Source organism: Petaurus breviceps, unplaced genomic scaffold, assembly GCF_028583685.1.
Source record: "Petaurus breviceps papuanus isolate PSGF00001 unplaced genomic scaffold, PetGlider_PUasm1.0 91133, whole genome shotgun sequence".
Lineage (NCBI taxonomy): Eukaryota > Metazoa > Chordata > Mammalia > Diprotodontia > Petauridae > Petaurus > Petaurus breviceps.
Window position 1 is genome coordinate 87,839,259 of NW_027187419.1, and position 18,599 is coordinate 87,857,857.

The window sequence follows — 18,599 nt, forward strand, 5'->3', positions numbered from 1 at the left end:
CACTGTCAGAAGAGCCACCAGGTGATAGATTTGGGGAACGAGGTAATGCTGGAAATAGACAAAAACTCCTGCTATGGCATGGTAGAGAAGCATACAGAATGGAATAAGATACTAAGAATCTCACAGCTTTTATACTGTCTAAAAACATTAATTTAATCATTGACATTTTTAATGTGCAATCTTTGCCAACAATAGATGAATTTTTTTAAAAACTCAGAAACTGAATTACATCCCTTTTGATATTCTTACTAAAAAATTAACCAGAGGAACAAAGAAGTTATAGATAAATGGAAGGGCATTTCACAAGTTCTCTGAATAGAGGCAAATAAAAGAGTTTTCTAGAGACAGCTAGGTGGATAGGGTGCTAGGCCTAGTCCAGAAGACCTGAGTTCACATCCAACCTCTGGCATATACTAGCAGTGTGACTTTGGATAAATCACTTGACCTCTGTTTGCCTCAATTTCCTCATTTGTAAAAAGAGCTAGAGAAGCAAATGGCAAACCACTCCTATATCTTTGCCAAGAAAACCCCAAATAGGGTCACAAAGGTTCAGATCCAATTGAATAACAAGAGTGAAACAGAGAACAATAAAAACTTTATTGAAAACCGTAGCTCAAGAGCAAGAAATTAAAAGGGCTTTTTAGTAGCCCATGACTGTATATCTGCTGTGCCATGAACACTTTTTCAGTAACTGGATTGAAAAGCACTGGACATATTAAGTGCTGAGTCACATTTAAAAAAAAAAAAAGGAAAATGGCTAGCTAAACAATAACAGCTGACAGTTAAATAGCAATGTCCTTTGTTTATAAAGCATTTACACAACCAATACATTCATACTCTACTATCTCAGGACCCGTAGTATCTTACAGCACTTTGTGAGTTAGTATTTTGCCATCACCATAGAATTTTAGAAGATGATATTGGGGAAAGTAGCTGGATTTGACCAAAAATATACAGAAATCTATACCAGAAGCAGCACAATTTTAAAGACATTCATGAAGGCACAAAGGAAGATTTCAAAAGAATTAAAAAACATAATACTATTACCGCAAAAAGAACCTGAAGTCATCAGTAATTACTTTCTCCTTCATATCTATAAAATCTTAAAGTAGTTTATGAATATATAAATTAATTAATCAATGCTCATTGATTGCCTGAGAAGTAAACTGATGCTATTGTGTAGATGATCTTCTATATTATAACAAATCTTTTTCAGACACATGATTGATTGATGACTCTATGAAAATATAAGATTCTATTGTACCTACTGTTCTCATATTTTTTAAAAGGCTTGTGGCTCAGGAAAACAAACTGCAGCCTTGTCAGCTCTCTTTAGCAAAGTATCAGGTGTCTCCCACACAGACTTTGAAATTATATCATGACATACAATGATATATGTTGAGAAATGAGGCTTGGAAAATAACTCTGTGTAATGATCTGCTGAATACTGACATGAAGAGAGGCTATGGAGTCATAGATTTAGAGCTAAAAGGAACAATGGAGTCACCTAGTCCTCTGATATTACATATGAAAAACCAAGGCTCACAGGACTTCAGTGACCTGGCCAGTCACACAGGTAGTAAGTGGTTTGAATTTTTTTTGAAGGCATTTGATTTTGAAGCCATTGCCTCTGCTTTCAGATCCAGCATTCTTCCTACCATTGCACTTTGTTGCTCCCTGTTCTCAAAGAGTGCTCATGAAAAGGTCCTGTGAAAAGTTTGGTAAAGTATTTGAAAAGCAAACCTTATCTCCTATGCAATTTTCCATCACTTTGGAAGCATGCTTTTAATGTAGCCTTCTGAAAGCAAGAGAAATAATTAAAATGCACATTTGCCATTTGAGAAAATGCATATGAGAGCATTTTGTGACTTACAAAGTATTATATGAAATACTGTTGTTAATATTAGTAATGTTATGAATATTTTCTTTATCATCTAGACAGAGCTCTAGAATGGTTTGTGGAAATACCTTAGGTGTTTTCTTATTTGTGTTTTCAGTAAAGGTAGTAAACCTAGACCTACTTTAAAATCTATGGGTTTCATATCTTTCTGTACAAGAATTAATAGCCGTGTTGAAGGAAGTTTGGAACCAAGGTTAATTCCCTAAAAGAAGAGCTTTGATGTTTTGAAGGGCAATGATATTTTGCTCATCTTGAAATAAATTAGAAAATCTCTAGAACTTTAGCTACTTTTTATTTTTTTTATGTTTTTTAAGTAATTGGGGTTAAGTAACTTGCTCAAGGTTGCACAGCCAGGTGTTTCTGGGTGGGTGCTAAGTGTCTGAGCCCCGATTCGATCCCAGGTTATCCTGACTCTGGGGCCAGTGCTCTTACTGGCTGTGCTACCTGGCCGCCCCCTTTAGCTACTTTTTTTAAAAAGTTCATATTCATTCAAGTACCCTCTGACCTTCTCCTCCAGCCCTCCTCCAACCTTTTCAGCTTCCTTATGTGTATTGTCTTTTCCCATTAGGTTGTTTGAGAGCATTCCCATTAAGTTGCTTAAGAGCAAGGACTGGACTATCTTTTTCTTATTTTTATCCCCAGGGCTTAGCACAGTGCCTGTCACATAGTAGGCACTTAATGAATGTTTTATTGCATTGTATTATGTTGTATTGTACTCTGAATTCATTTATTCCTTGATAGTGAAAGAAATTCTGAGCTATTTTGCAAGCTGTATTGCAGAAGCTCTCAAACTTTTGGTTTCAGGACCCATTTTCACCATTAAAAATTATAGAGGATCCCTCAAAGAGCTTTTGTTGGATCTTTACTCTTGCTATTTACCATTATTAGAAATCAAAACATCTTAGCATCATGAAAATCGTTTTGACCTTTCAGACCCAACAAAAGGGTCTTGGGACCCCCAACAGCCCCTGGGCTACACTTTGAGAGTCCTTGCTGTTTTGATTCGCTCTAAAGTAGAAAGAATTCACAACCCTGTGTCTCTTAAGCTTCCCTCCAAATTTATGTTACATAATGTCAAAAGGGCTTCCAGTGAAGCAAGGCAACCCTGTTCTACTTCCCTAGTCAGCTGGTTATTCCACTCATTGCAGCAGCTGTTCCATTCCATTCCATCCTCCTCAAGCTTCCCATTGTACCATCTTCCACCCATCCTCACAACTGAGGCCATTGTCTCATATTTCACCAGAAGAATTGGAGATCCCTCTTTTCTCTTCCTCCTGTCACATCATTCAGACATTATTGCCTACTGTTTCCTCCTTCCCTCAGATGAAGGGGTAGCCCTTCTTGCCAAAACAATCAATACTCTCCAAATGCACCATTGATTCTGAAAGAAAAAAAAACCTACGTTATTTGATTCAGCTTCCCTCCTCCCCTCCCCTCCCTGCCTTAGCTATCTCTCAAACTATCTGACTAGGTACCTCTACTTCCTGTCCTCTCTTCTCTCTCTCTCTCTCTCTCTCTCTCTCTCTCTCTCTCTCTCTCTCTCTCTCTCTCTCTCTCTCTATTGTCTCCTTTAGTGATCTCATCAACTACCATGGATTATATTATCATCTCTATACACATAATTCTTAAATCTGTTTATCCAGCCCAAATCGGCCTTCTGGCCACCAGTCTTATGGTACCCATTGCCACTTAGACATCTTAAACTGGATGTGTGCTTTCAACATCTCAAGCTCAACATGTCCCCCTCTTCCTCAAAAAGTACTACCTTTCACCACCCAAATCCTAATCATTTCTCAGAGTATGCAAGTTTGGTGTCAAACTCAATGCCTACACCCACTGTCCTCACTAAGGCTTGTTTCTACCTTCCCAACCTCTCTAGTACATGTCCCCTTCTCTCCACACACACAATACCCACCTTGGTTTACCTGATGCTTACTGCAAGAGCCTGCTGCTTGGTCTCCCTACCTTGTCTCCCTTCATTCCACTACATCTCTACTTAGCTGCCCAAGATATCTCTTCCCAGCACAACTCTCACCAAGTTACAGCCACCTTTAATCAATAAATTCAAGTGACTTCCTATTTCTTCCAGGATCAAATATAAAGTTCCAGCTTTCTGGTCTTCTTACATTTTACTCCCCTCCACATACTATACAATCCAGTCACACTGACCTTCTAGCTATGATTCACCTATGATACTCCACCTTCCAAATATCGGCTTTTTCCTATTCCTGAAATATTTGCTTTCCTCTCCTCTATTGCCTGACTCCCCTGGCTTCAAGACTCAGCTCAGATCCTATCTTCAGCTACTTCGAGTATCTTCCCTCTGATATTTCCCTACAGCTTTCTTTGTATATATCTTTAATGTAATTTGAACTCCTTAAGGGCAGGGACCTTTTTTACCTTTCTTTATATCCCAGTGCTAAGTAGAGCGGCTAACAAATAGTAAGCATTTAAGAAATGCTTTTAGATAAGGACGAAAATTCTGTCCTTGGACATTTTCTCTTGTCCACTCTATCTTCTCTCTCTTGCTGATCTCATCAGCTCCTATAGATTCAGTGATCATCTCTGGGCAGATGATTTTTCATATATATATATATATATAATCATATATATATATATATATATATATATATATATATATATATATATATATATATATATAACATGTATATCTTCAGCTTTAGTTTCTGTCTTGACTTATAGTACCATATCACAAACTGCTTTTTGGATATCTTGAACAAATTCAGAATGTCCACAACAGAACCATTTTCTTTCACCTGAAGCTGTAATTCCCAACTTCTCTATTACTATCAAGGATGCCATCATACTCCCAGATACCCATTCTCACAAGTGTGGTGTTGTCCTTGCCCCTTTATTCCCACAAACCCTAAATATTCACTCTGTTGTCAAATCTTTTCCTTTTTACCTTTATGGCATGAATTATCTATGGCCCCTTCTTTCCACTCATACCATCACTACTTTTATGCTGGTCTTCATCATCTCTCAATTAGACTTTTGCAAAAGCCTTTTCATTTTATCCATTCTTCAAATTTATCTAATTACTTTAATCCATCCTCCACTCAGCTGACAAAATTATTTTCCTGAAAAGTAGGTGTGATCATGTCACCCCCTATTCTTTAAACTTCAGAGGTTCCCTATTGCCTCCATTGTAGTTTATCTTGCCATGATTTCTAATAAAATTGTAGGCAGCTTAGGTGGCACGGTGGATAAAGTACAGGAGTCAGAAAGACCTCAGTTCTAATCCAGCCTTAGATACCAACCAGATCTGTGATACTGGGCAAATCATTTAGCCTCTGCCTTATTTCCCTTATCCATAAGATAATAACATCAAACTCTTGGACTTGTTGAAAAGAAAAAATGAGAATATTTGTAAAGTGCTTTGCCAACCTTAAAATGCTATTTCCTAGCTATTATTTTTTTTAATTTTTCAAATGCTTTATTAACTTCTGATTTACATCATTCATTTCCACCAGATTTTGAGTTACAAATTTTCTCCCCATTTTTCCCCTACCCACTGCCCCAAAATAGCAGTCCCACAGGATAGCCCCTCCTCCAATCTGCTCTGTCCCATATTTTCTCCCATACCCCTTTCGACTTTTCCAGTGGATCTCTATGCCCCAGTGCCTGTATATCTTATTTCCCAATTACATGTAAAATAGTATTAATAATATAATGTATATTTGAATATTTGATTTTAAAACTTTGAATTCCAGATAGCTATTATTATTTAATAGATACCTAAAACCAAGGAATTAACTTGGAGCCTTCTAATACCAAATTTTCAAACAACACAACTATGGGCACTAGAGCTGAAAGAGACCTTTGAAATAGATTTATAATAATGTATTGGTGTTTTAATCAAAATCCACTTTATACTGGAAGGCAAGGGCAATTTCCTCCATATACAAGTGTGTATGACTTTATTACAATCTGATAATAGTAATAGTGAATAAGATAATTGAGTTATTAACCCTAACACTTATTAACACTAAGTTTATTAACCCTTACTAGCATTCATATTATTACTATAGGATAACACAAGGAAGTGGTCTACTTGTTAATCATTTAATACTTCAATGCCTCAGAAGAATCTCCTTGAGAGAAGGGAATGTCTCAGTCTTTACTTTCTGTCCCTATAGCTTAGTACAATATCTGGCACATAGTCCAAAAAATTTTTTTATTGATGATTGTTTGATTGATTTATGATCTCATTAATGAGAGTCGTTCCTTGTCTGGTTTATATCACAACTCATCCCTGCTGTCTTATATAGTGAGAATTTTGTCCGTGGCTATCCACAGATGTACCCCAGAGGATCCACACTATGTACTTTCTCTGGATTTTTTAATGTCTGTGGCTTTCAGTGTAGCCATGAGCTGTCCACATATTATCCCTTTGTTCTTTTTACATGACTAGCTCATGTCTCATTCTGCTCCGATGAATGATGTCATTTATGCCACTTCTAATGCACACGTTTTTGATGGCGATGTGCTGCAGCCTGCTTATCACCACTGTGTGTTCTTCTGTTGTCCTTGGAATCACCCTGATTCTCACTGTGACAGTTTGGGTGATTAGAACTAGCAAAAGAATATTCAGTAATCCAATAGGAAGGCACCCAAGTTCAAAGGAAAGAGAAGAGGGAAAGTGCACATGGCAAGGCGAGTTCTAATTCCATTAGTCTGGGTTTACTTAGCTGTGCTTCTGGAGTCTTCATAAATTCCTTGTGCTGCTCTACGCTGTTCAGTGAAGCATCTGATGCTCAGTCAAAATGGTAACATATATTGAAGAGGAGTGTAGATGAGTGTTGGCTGAAGCTCAATACCCCTGGGAACAAGAGGACAAATTTAACTTAAATGAGGAAAAGGGTTGAGATATATAGTAAATTTTAAAGTCACAAAGCTGCATTGTCTTGAAATATCAAGTTGGTCCAATAAAGACAGATTTCAGAAGTATTTATTACTTGTCTGCTTCTGCTACTATAGTTTCATTCTAAGAAATCCAAGAGAAAAACATTTTTTTTGGTCAAGGACCATTTTCTTGTGGTTATAAGCTACAGTCAAGAGTTTAAATTGTAGAGAAAGTGACAATCTGTGTGGATAGGAGGCGTCCCCTTATCTGGGAGTTCTCTATATCAATTCTTATAGGTTCAATACCTATATCTATAGCAGTCCAAACAAAATTAATAATTTACTAACAGATGTTATATATAGAACATTTGTAATATTCTACAAACCTTTATTAAGTACTTGCTGCTCTAGACCCTTAAGGACATTTTTAAAAATTACATAAAGTCCTTGCTCTCAATAACTTCCAATCTAATAGGGGTAGTGAAACATGTACACAGATAAATATAACACAAATTAATATTGAAGAAAGCATAAAAGAGTATAATAATTACTAACATTTATGTAGCATCTCAAAGTTTACAAAGTGCTTCCCATTATAGCTCCTTTAATCCTCATGGCAGCTCTATAAGGTAGATGCTATTATTATCCTCATTTTACAGATGAGGAAACTGAGGCTGAGAGAGATTATGTGACTTACCCAGGGTCACATAGCTAGTAAATACCTGAAGCAGAATTCAAACTCAGGTCTTCCTGATATCAAATCCATAACTGCCCACTGTACTACCTAGTTGCCTCTAGTGTATAGAGTAATAGGGCTTAGGCAGATCATTTCTAGAGGGAGGAGTCAAGATGTAAAGAAACAGAATTCTAGATCTAGGACAGTCAAGGCATAAGAAACAGCAAAAACAAATGTGCTTACAGCATGAGAAGTATCCAGGGGATGTTGAATAATCCTGTTTGTTTATGAAGTAGAACAGATGAGACTAGGTCAGATGGAGAAGTGAACCAGTGACAGATTGTGGAAGGCCTTGAAAAGGCAGCTAAGGACTTTAGACTTTATTCAGTAGTCAGTGGTGACCTATTAAAGGTTTTTGAGAAGAGGGGGTGATGAAATTGCATCTATGCATTAGCAAGTTTAGCAGCATTATCTATGGGCAGACTAGATTAAAGAAAAAGGAGAATGCTGGGGGAGCTGTTCCAATAATCCTAGTGAGAGATGATTTAGGACCTGAACTAGGTTGGTGGCAGTAGGAACGGCAAGGGAGAGAAGAGATGCCAGAGAAGCAAATAGGATTATTTTTATCAACATATTGCACATGTCATCTGTACCACATTTTGAATTCACTTGTCAGCCATCACAGCCAAATAAATCTTAACCAAAGTTTTAGATTGGGAAGCTACATTTTTGAATCCTAGATATTAGGAATGTTTGTTAAAAACCAGCTGTTCTCTTTTTAAGGCCCTAAAACAAGCCATATGACAAGACTAATGAAATCAACACAATTACAGTGTCCCTTTTGTAAACAACATCTAATGTTATTAATAGACTAGCACACACAGATACCACAGCTGTGCTTTGTGGAGGGCATATGGCTGACTTCTCATGACTACCTTCTAATAGTTCTTTATACAAATGTTTTGAAGAAGGCAAAGCAGTGTGGAGCAGACAGACCTCAGATACATAAACAGTTGTGGGGAAAAAGGATTACTCCATTAAAATAAATTGACTGATGTCTTGAAGACCCTTGGCATTCAAGGCTATTAAAGGTTCAAGTCTATTGCAATTATTTTTTTCCAATGGCATTTAAAGTGCAAAAATAACATTGATTGAGAACAATGGATTTTTCTAAGTCTCTGATTGAGAGTGTAGTTTACATAAGCCTCCACATAATGTTTGTAAGTTCTTTCTGACCCTGGGCCTGTCCAAGTTTTTTAAAAGTCAGATGGATAATACTTTTGTCTTGGAATTTTCATTATTTTTCTCATTTACAGTTTGGGGTAATATTGCAGCCCTGGTTTTTTCCTACAGTATAAAGGAATAAAGAATCAAATTAACAGTTGAAGAAGTTAGCAGATATAGAGAAAACAATAGTATTAAAGGAAAAAAAAAACCCTAAACTTATTTCCAAATTTTGAAAGAATTTTAGTTCTCATTCTATTAAGCAAATGTTTATTTAGCACTGAATTGTGCAAGTCACTGTTATGGGTTCTGGAATTACAAAAACAAAATAGCCCTTGTCCCTAAGAAACTTATCTTTTACTGGAAGCACTTAACATGTAAACAGAGAGCAAATATACAGGATGGACAATCATTTCAAGAGGGAGGGATTGGTAATAATTTGGGCTAAGAAGATTAGAGAAGGCCTTGTTCAGGAAGACGCCTCTGAGCAGTGCTTAAAAAAAAGCTCAAGTTTTTCTAAGCAGAAATGACAAAGGACTTCACTCCAGACATAGGGCACTACTTGTTCAAGGGTATGGAGACTGAACATTATCTTTGGAAAGTATGGATGAGAAATTATGTATCGGGGCGGCTAGGTGGCACAGTGAATAGAGCACCGGCCCTGGAGTCAGGAGGACCTGAGTTCAAATCCCACCCCAGACACTTAACAAAAAACTAGCCCTGTGACCTTGGGCAAGTCACTTAACACCAACTGCCCTCCAAAAAGCAAAATAATAATAATAATAATAATAATAATAAATTTAAAAAGAAGTTATGTATCACAGAAGCATTCACAAATGCTTTAAAGTACAGGTTGGAAGCCCCTTCCTGAACAAGGCTTTTCTTAACCCTCAACAGTGTTCAAAGATTCCTAGAGACTTAGAATCAATGTACTCCAAGAGGGCACGAGCCATGTGTACACTAAGCACGTTCTGCATAGTGCTCAGCACATTGTGCAGAGTATGGTCGCTATATTAGACAGTCCCTTAATCTTTCCCTATACCACCCACAGCTGCTAGTGGACTCCCTCTCAAAATAACCTTTAATTCATTTTGCATATATTATGTATATACTTTTATATATGGATACACATTATATGTACATACTATGTACACACATGTATATGTTTATGTGTGTATATTTATTATGTATTTTTATGTCTTTCCAATAAAATGTAAACTCCTTGAGGGCAGAGTATTTGTGCTCTTTTTTGCACTTAGCACTTAGCTTAGTTCCTAGAACATATGTGCTTGTTGATTGACTCTTTGATAAAGGGAGTTACTTCCCTAGGAGTGTCCTTTAAAAATGAAATTCCAGGTCTAGTTCTATCTTTCTATTTATCTATCTATCATCTCTCTGTCTATATACATGTATATACACACATATATAGATGCATTTTGTGTGTATGTACATATAAATGTGTATGTATACATATGCAAATATACATTATCTTTATATTGCCTATCTATGTATTTATTAGGCTTTTTAGCTTAGTGATTACAGAATTGTCCTTGGATCCAAGAAGACTGAGCCTTCAAGTTCCACTCTTACTGAATGCTCTAGACAACTTTCAAAGATTCTAAGTTGTAGAAAAGGTGATGACCTGAACTGGTATGGAAAATTCCTCACTGGGAGCTCCCTATACAAGTCCAGTCATCATTTGCATTACTTTACTATTCACAGAATGTTTGTTTATTTGAAAACTGAGACAAATTGGAACACTCTGATGGTGATGATTGTGATGATAGGTAGCATTTATATAGCACCTACTGTTTGTTAGACACTGTGCTAAGCATTTTCCAAATATCTCACTAGTCCTCACAGCAACCCTGAGAGGTAGGTCCTATTTATTACCTCTATTTTACAGTTGAGGAAACTGAGGTCAAATGATGTGCCCAAGCTAGGAAGTCTCCGACATTAGATTTGAACTTGTCTTCCATATCCACTGTGACACTAGGAAAATGACTCTACCCCCAAACATTTGGCAATTTAATGTGTGCTTGGGAAATTAAAAGCCCTGACATAAATTTGGTGGATTCCCAGGGCTATTTTTTTTTGTTTGTTTCTTTGAGTTGAAATGAGAAACACACATATTCTCATCACCCAAATACTGACCACTATGTGGTACATTTTACTGGCCACTATAATTCACAAAGATCACCTAATAAGATGAAGAGGAGTTATAATTTTTGTTGACGGAGGGAGTGGCCCTGCCAGTTATTTGCAGATCTGTGAAATACTGGCATACATACATCTGTATATTAGGGTATGAAGGTAAGTGCTGTTCAGTTTACCAATGTGATTTTAGAAAATTAAATATACCTTGAAGTCTTTGACAAAGCATGGTTTGTATCAATGTGATGCCTACTAAGAACCTCCATATTTTACATATTACTGTGTCAATCAGTCAATAAGAATTTACGAAATTAGGGACAGCTAGGTGGCGCAGTGAGCAGGAATGCAAGCCCTGGAGTCGGGAGGACCCGGGTTCAGTTCTGTCCTCAGACACTTTAACACCCACACAAAAAAACTAGCCGTGTAACCTTGGGCAAGTTACTTAACCCCAATTGCCCTCCAAAAAAAAAAAAAGGCAAGAATTTACTAAATTCTTACTAAGTGTAGTTGGAATTCTGTATGAATTTGGTCCCTCGTTCTGGTGGATACCAGGAGAAACATTATACTTCCAGAATATTGTCTAGGGCACCATTACTGTATCTCCTGAAGGTCTGAATCACCCAAGGATGTAACTCACAAGTTGCCATCATCGTCACCAAACAACTGATTGGAACTTTGCAACATTAGTTTCCAAGAACTCTCAGGAACTCTTTAATCCCTTTTCCTAGGAGTACCAAGTACCTTGTTTGAAAAACATTTTCCTGTTTTGTATTAACTGTATCTCTTGCTTTTATAAATGGTGTCTGGAGGATTGAAATAAAAGGTAAATTTTTTGTGGCTTATCATATGAGGAGTGTTGATTTCTAAGAAAAAAAGCCTATTACTCTAAAGAAAAAGCTAAAAGTGTGTTTCATAGAGATTTAGTGACTTCAAAAATCAGGAAACCCCAAGGCTTAAATTTAATGTCTCTTTGAAAAATAAAACTGTTCCCTATGTAACAACTGGTACTCTTATAAAATTAGGACTCTTTCTACCTCCCCTACTCCTTAATTTTTTGCCTCATGATGACCTTTAGACCTTTTATTCCTTCCTAATTCAGCCAGCTATCAACCTTGTCCTAATCTTACTTCCTTACCCAGTCTTCAACTAGTCTCAATCAACCCTTCCAGTAATTCCCTCTCCTCTACCCTTGAATCTTTTGCCCCTTTATTCATTATTCCCCCTAACATGCAGCCTAGTACAACTCTTCCATTCTCCCCTTCTGTTCTCATCATTTTGTGACCAAAAGCTGTATCCACTACAGATTTATGCCATTTAATCGCAACTGGCTGTTCACCACAATGTAGTAATGTTTTTCTTCATGTCTTATCAACTCTCTAATCATATTCCTGACAGTAATTATTCCAAAACTCCACTTTACTTTTTGATAATCCAGTTCTACCCCTCATTTCTTACTCTCAGCAAATGACCTAACCTCTTACTTTATTGAGAAATTGATACCATCTAACTTTAATATCCTTAAGTCACCTCTCTACTCCTTTAAACCTCTCTGTCTCTTCCTGCCTTCTGTGTAGCCGCAGATAACCCTCGTCTTTCCAAAGAACAACCTTCCACTTGTGTCCTTGATCCCTTCCCATCACACTTGGGTCCTTATTCTATCATCCCTTTTCTTGAACACTTTCCCTTTATCCTCATACTTTCTCCTCTGTATTCTTAAAACAACTTTCCCTTTCCCTTGTTTCCCTCACGTGCTATTGTTCTATCTCACTTCCCCATTTAATTGCCAGCCTTCTAAGAAGTGTTGTCTACTACTCTTTGCTTCTGCTGCCTCACTTCCCATCACTCAACTCCCTGCTAATTATATCTTTCTTCATGACTTTCTTGACTTTAAACTTAGTAAGGTCAGCAGTGGTCTCCTTAACAAAACCAATTAAACAAAACTTTCCTTAGTCTTCATTTACCTTGATCTCTCTGCAATGTTTGGCACTATTTATCACTTTTCCTTCATATCCTCTCGTTCCTTTACTTTTGGGACACTTCACACTGTTAATTCTACCATTCTAGCCCTGTTATTTGTCTTTTGCTGATCTCCTCTCATCTTTAAATGTGAATGTTCTCCAAGATCCAGTCTTTGATTCTTTAAATCCTCTTCTTTCACAATTTCATACAATTTCATGGTTTCCATTTGAACCTTTTTTTTTTTTTGCTTTTTTGGAGGTGGGGCAGGCAAAGCTATTGGGGTTAAGTGACTTGCCCAAGGTCACACGGCTAATAAATGTTAAGTGTCCAAGGTCGGATTTGAACTCAGGTCCTCCTGACTCCAGAATTGGTGCTCTATTTACTGTGCCACCTAGCCACCCCAATTCAAAACTTAACCTCCAGTCTCTTCCTAGAACCCTAGACCAGTACTTCTAGCTGCCTGCTAGATTTTATCTACATGCTATCTGAACTACACCTCAAACTCAACATGTCTAAAATTTATCCCACTATCTTCTTCCCCAAAACTTCTTCTTCCTTTAAATTTTCTATTTCTGTTGGTGGTATTTTTGAAAACTGAGAGTCTCTTTATCTTTTCTTTCTCTTTCACTTCCCATGTGCAGTCATTTGCCAACGACTATTGGTACTACATCCACTATCTCTCATGAATCTTCTTCCCTCTTCTACTCCCACTGAAACACGTTGATTTAGACTTTTCTTACCTTTTGCCTAGAATATTATGGCTGCCTCCTAACTGATCTCCCTGCCTCTAATTTCTCCCCTTTGCATTCCATCCTACATACTGTGCCTCTTTCTCTATTGTGTTCTTCCCTTACTGATAAACCTTCAATATATTCTATAGTCTATTTCTAAGAATGTTTAAGCTTCTGATCCTGTCATTCAAGGCCCTCTACAATCTAACTCCAGTCAATTTCTTTATCCTTATTTTATACCACTCCCCCTTTTCTCTGTTCTGTGTCCCAGCCAAATTGGACCATGTACTGTTTTCCTAGTCTCATCTTCCAACTGATCTCTTTTGTATCCCATAGCAGAATGGATTCCTCCCTCCTCCATCCACGCTGCCACCTTTTAAGACCCTTTACTTCTTTCAAGGTACAACTCAGGTATCTATTTACACAGCTGAGAATGATCTTTCCTCACTGAAATTTCTCAAACCACTTTGCTTAGACTTCTTTTTTTCAACTTACTACGTATATTCTGCCTTGTATCAGAGTTGTTTGAGTACATGATTTATTCCCATCCCCCTTTAAATTGTAAGCTTCTAGAGGGCAAGGTCAGTGTCATTTCATTTTATAACACCAATACATAATACATGCTTATTAAATATCTACTTAGGTATACTAGAAGATCTAGTTATGTTAGAAGATGAAGATCCGGAAGGAACCTTGGGGACTGAATTGACTAGAATTGTTTAAGGATTTTTCTGCAGTACAATAGACAGCTTTTTCAGGAATATTTATTGGAGTAATATGTTATAATTTCTAGAGGCACTGTAGCATTGAAGCAACTGTATATCTTCATATTTCCAAATGACTTAAAGGAGCTAAATTTGAAACATTTTCCCCTAAATTATGATCTACTTTCCTGCATGGTTTCCCAAGTTCATCTGACCTTTTCAGAACCTAATGTCAAAAGTTTCTATTTTATTCATTATCCTTTACTAGAACTGAGATTTTAAACCTAACAAGATTCTTTGGTCATAAAACGACCAGCGTGTCCTTCCTTTTAATGTATTCTTTGTGCCTGAAAATAACATCATATGTCAAAGGTGTAGTATGTGGTAGAATATTTAGTTGAAATTATGCCTGCCCCATGGTAATCTCTTTATTAAAAAAACAGTAATGAGACAGTAGCATCATAGCTAATTCTATTAAACATTATGCCTGAAGCTTTAAAAGAAATTAATGGCATATTACTGTATAGCATAGTAGGAAGCACATAAAATAAACATTTAATATTTTATTAACTTTTAAATAGAAACAATAGTTTCACCTGAGACTTAATATTAACTTTTAGTGAAGTTGAACACACAAAAAGAAAAGCACTAAAGTGGCAGTGTCCAAGAGATACTGGCAAGAGGAGGTTCATTTTGTAGCATCATTAACATTTTGGAAAATGGAAAACATTTTCTATATTCCAAAAAGTCATGTTGTAGATTAGATAGAGGGCCAGATTTGGAGTCAGGAAGACTACTTTTGCCATTTTTTTTGACAACTTTGACACTTACTGTCTATGACCACAAGCAAGTCTATGACATCTAAGCCTCAGTCTCCTTATCTACAAAATGGGAACAATTATAGCTATAGAATCGTCTTTGCTGGTTTGTGAAGATTAATGGAATAATTTTTACAAAATGTTTTTAAATATTCTTATACTATACAAATATCAGTTGTTAGTATGAGAATACATAATTTTCCTCCAAAATCTTATTATGAGCTCTGTTGTAACAGAATATGATTTATATGAGTTTTCTAATTAAATGTTTTAAAAATTCCTTTTCTGGTATAAATTAGCATTATATTCTCTTCCTCAAAAATATTAGTTTTTCCTGTTCTTTCTTTATCATGGGGGAAGGCAAGGCAGTTGGGGTTAAGTGACTTGCCCAAGATCACACAGCTAGTTGAGTGTCAAGTATCTGAGGCAGGATTTGAACTCAGGTCCTCCTGACTCCAGGGCCAGTGCTCTAGTCACGGTACTACCTAGCTGCCCCTCTTCCCACTACTAATTCTTAAAAAAAAAAAAAAAAAACAACCAAGGTCAATTAATACATAGTCTGCAACTTGTAGTTTTAGAGAATTGCTCCAGGATCTGAGAGGTTAAATGTCCCATAGAAGGTCACATGGCCAGTATATATCAGAAGTGAATCTTGAACCCAGCTATTCCTGACTCTAAGGGTGTTTCTGTGTTTCTTCTTCCTATTAATTCTATGAGGTATTGTTATGGTGAGAAAGGATAGCAGAAGGGAAAAGTGGTCTTTAGGACCTACTAGATACTGAAAAATGTTGATAATTACTGATCTAAAGAATGTCCTACTGGATTAAGTTTAAACTTTTAATACTGATATTCAAAAGCCTCAGAAATCCGACTCAAACTTACTTTTGCAGGCTTATTTAACTATTCCTTTTTATGACCCCTATGTTTCAGTAAAATGGAACTACTCAACATTTCTAGTCCTTCTCTCATCCTCTTTGCACACTTACTCGCATTGTCCCTTTTCCATACATTAAAAGACCATAAACTCATTGAGGGCAGAGATGGTTTAATTTTTGCATTTAGATGGCTAGTGTCTAGCTCACATAGTAGGCACTTAAGTAACTTGCTTGTTGAATTAAACTGAATCCCCTTGAGTATATGCTTACTTTCAATGCCTGTGTGCACATGTGCACACATGCAAACACACACACATACACACATACACAACCTATTAAAATCTGTTAAAGTCTGTGTGAAGAAAATACCATATTTGTTGTTATACTGTCAAGGATTTTGGTTTAGATTTCTACCAGTTTTTAAATAATCTCATAGAAAAAATTAAGATGAGTATTTGATTTTTTTTAAATGGTACATCTTTAACACAAGTTAAAACCAATGTATGTAAACAGCTTTGCAAACCTTAAAGTACTATAAATATGTCAACTATGATTATCTTTATGGTTATCTCCAGTAGTAATTATCTTGTCTGAGAGTTAAAATCGTGAGTGTGTTGGCAAATGACAATCAGCTCTCTAGAAAAAAAATAATACATGTGCTTTTAATTAGTTTCATTATAATATTCATAACCCTTTTAATTAATCGTATAATTAACATTTTCTCTATCACTTTCTCAAGTCTAGACAACCAATATAACAATATGCAATGAATCAATAATCAATTAATATTTATCATGATCCTACTCTGTGTGAAGCACTGTACTAAGTACGGCTTCTAGAATTTGTCTTTTCCTATGGTATAAATGCTCAACCTGAAAATAAAAAATTGGCTCTTATGAGCCAGTTCACAGTCTTCAGTAAATCCTTGATCTTAAAAGTGCTTTTCAACAACAGGTCTCTACTGGTATATTTTATTAATTTATTACACAAAGTTTGTTTCTTCAGAGTTATACAATATATAAATTCGTTACCAATTTATATTAGTTTTACTTTGAACTTCTAAGTAAAAGTGACAAAATCTCAACCCCTTCTTAGTTTTAGTCTCCTCCTTTTTTTATTTATCCATTACATAACTTGTTTGTATGTATTTTGTTTGCTTGTTGTCTACCCCATTAGACTGAGATCTCCTTGAGGGCAGAGACTGTCTTTTGCCTCTTTTTGTGTCCCCGGCACTTAACACAGTGCCTGGCACATACTAGATGCTTAATAAATGTTTATTGACTGACTGATAAAATCAATCTTTGTCAAATGGAAAAAAAAAAAGAAATCTCTTGGGTAGCTTATTCTATACGTTTGCAAAAGCACCATGAAATTCGTAATTTCTAGAGTACTAAACTCTAAAGCTGAGCCTGACAAAACCATTGCTCTTATCATATCCCTTAACTCAATATTAAGTTCTGACTCTAGGCAGAATCCTGCTGGAGGCAGGGAGTAGGGAACAAGGCAAAGCTTAGATAAAGCCTGAGTCTCTGTCTTCATGGAGGTTCTAGACTAGAAAGGGGTAGTTACACAAAACTACTTATAGCCCTTCTTCTTGTAGTGGCAAAAATAATTGGAAATCGGGGTGGCTAGGTGGCACAGTGACTAGAGCACTGGCCCTGGAATCAGGAAGACCTGAGTTCAAATCCAGCCTCAGACACTTAACACTTATTAGCCATGTGGCTTTGGTCAAGTCACTTAACCCCAATCGCCCTGCCTTCCCCCCTCCAAAAAGCAAAATAGTAATAATAATAATTGGAAATCCAGAGAACACCCATCAGTTGGAGAATGCTTGAACAAGCTGTGGTATATGGACATTATGGAATTCTATTATGTTAGAAAAACCTAGGGGCGGCCAGGTAGCACAGCGAGTAAGAGCACGGGCTCCAGTGTTGAGAAGACCTGGAGATCGAATCCCAGGCTCAGACACTTAGCACCCACGCAGAAACACCTGGCCGTGTAACCTTGAGCAAGTTACTTAACCCCAATTGCTTAGGGGCGGCCAGGTGGCTCAGCGAGTAAGAGCACTGGCTCCAGTGTCGGCATGACCTGGATCAAATCCAGGCTCGGATACTCAGCACCACACCCAGAAATAACTGGCTGTGTAACCTTGAGCAAGTTACTTAACCCCATTGCTTTAAAAAAAAAAAAAAAAAGAAAAACCTGGAAAGACTTATACAAACCAATGCAAAGTGAAGAGAGCAGAACTAGAACATTGTGCATAGTAACAGCAGTACTATGTGATGACTATGTTTCCCTCAACAATGCAAAGATCCAAGACTCTTGATGGAAAATGCTGTCTATATCCAGAGAAAGAATTGATGGACTTGGAGTGCAGATTGAAGCATACTATTCTCACTCTGGTTTTTGTGTGTTTTTTTTTCTTTTTGATCTTGTTTCTTCTTTTACAACATGACTAATATGAAAATATATTTTACATTATTGTACATATATATATAGCCCATATCTTATTGCTTGTTGTTTTAGGAAGAGGGGTGGGAGAAAAATTTGGAACTCAAGATTTTGTAAAAATGCATGTTAAAAATTGTCTTTACATATAATTGAAAAAAATACTATTAAACAGAGAAGAAAAGGGTAGTTGTTAGTACTCTCCATCCCCTGACTTTATCTTTATTTATGCAGTGCACCCTCC

At 36.7% G+C, this 18,599-nt stretch overlaps 1 protein-coding gene across 8 annotated transcripts in view; it reads left to right on the forward strand.

Annotated features, from left to right (window-relative positions):
• Positions 1 to 18,599, forward strand: part of SLC4A10 (solute carrier family 4 member 10) — a 399,681-nt gene that overhangs the window by 231,767 nt on the left and 149,315 nt on the right. The gene's annotated exons all lie outside the window — the stretch shown is intronic.